Genomic DNA, 1629 nt, shown 5'->3' with positions numbered 1-1629 from the left:
TTTTTTTTTTTTTTTAAATACAGGGATAACAGGTGGATGAAAATTTGTACTCCCAAGTGAAGGTTACCCTTCAAAATAACCACTTTGGAATGCTATCATCTTATTCCAGTGATGACACAATTATTCAAAACCTTTTTTGAAATTATTTATTTATATATTGAGACAGGGTCTTGCTTTGTTGCCCAGGCTGAAGTGCAGTGGTGTGATCACAGCTCGCTGCAGCCTCAAATTCCTGGGCTCAAGCAATCCTCCCACCTCAGTCTCTTGAGTACCAGGGACTACAGGCACATACCACCACACCCAGACGATGTTTTTATTAACTGTTTTTGTAGAGACAGGGGTCTCACTATGTTGCCCAGGCTAATCCTGAACTCCTGGCCTCCAGTGATCCTCACACCTAAGCCTCCCAAGGTGCTGGGATTACAGGCATAAGCCACCACGCCCAGCCTGAAAGTAATTTAGAACTGGCTTTTAAGTCATATAAGAAAAATCAAGCTGGGAGCAGTGACTCATGCCTATGATCCCAGGATTCTAGGACACCAAGGTGGGAGGATTGCTTGAGCCCACGGGTTTGAGACCAACCTAGGCAACATAGCAAGACCCCGTCTCTACAAAAAAAATTAAACATTAGCCAGGTGTGATTATGCTCACCTGTAGTCCTAGCTACCTGGGATGCTGAGGTGGGAGGATCACTTGAGCCAGTTTGAGGCTTCTGTGAGCCGTGACCATACCACTGTACTCCAGTCTGGGCAACAGAGCAAGACCTTGCCATGAATAAATAAATAAGTAAATAAATAAATAAATAAAGCAAGCTCTCCTCTTTGTTACTGAACCAAACCAGGTCTATCTGTCCACGTGCAATGTAAAGCCAAACACTGAAGCACCAGATTCTTGTAGAGATAAAAGTCTATTTCAAGGTGGCTGAGCGAGAAGACAGGCTCAAATGTCTCCTCAATCTGGAGCCTGGAACAAATTTTAAGTGTGAGGGAGGACACAGGTATAGGTGGAAGTACTGGAAGGACAGATTTTGATCTGAAGGACTTCAAACAGTACCATTTATGGTAAGATATGGTAAAGGGTCTTATACCCAGACATTCCTGGGCTTGGACCCATTGCTTTTGTTTCAAAAGTGTTCCCGTGCTCAAGTTCCAGCCACATCCCAATCTTTTGGTTCTGCCGAAGGGCAAGACTTTAGTTCCAGGGTTATTTGAGGTCAAAGTCTCCCTTTCTGCACATGCTCTGACTGTATGACTTGCAACTTCTTGGCTCTGGGCCTGTAAAATAACTTGATACCCCACTATCAGCTGGGTAGAACCAGTTAGAACTGATCCAGCAATTACACTCTCCAATGTGTAGATCTTGTGATGTTTAAGTCTATAACATGAATCCAGATTATTTGTGCTTTGATGGGGCCACAGTGTCACAAATAATTCCCCTTAGAGATTAATCCAAGAACTCCTTCTGTTTTACTCATCTCTCTGTAGCTTGCTGATGTTACCTTCTTTTTTTCTTTGAGATGGAGTCTCGCTCTGTCGCTCAGGCTGGAATGCAGTGGCACGATTTCCGCTCACTGCAAGCTCCGCCTCCTGGGTTCACGCCATTCTCCTGCCTCAGTCTCCTGAGTAGCTG

This window comes from Mandrillus leucophaeus, unplaced genomic scaffold (assembly GCF_000951045.1).
Source record: "Mandrillus leucophaeus isolate KB7577 unplaced genomic scaffold, Mleu.le_1.0 Scaffold530, whole genome shotgun sequence".
NCBI lineage: Eukaryota > Metazoa > Chordata > Mammalia > Primates > Cercopithecidae > Mandrillus > Mandrillus leucophaeus.
Note: the sequence above shows the minus strand (reverse complement) of the source record.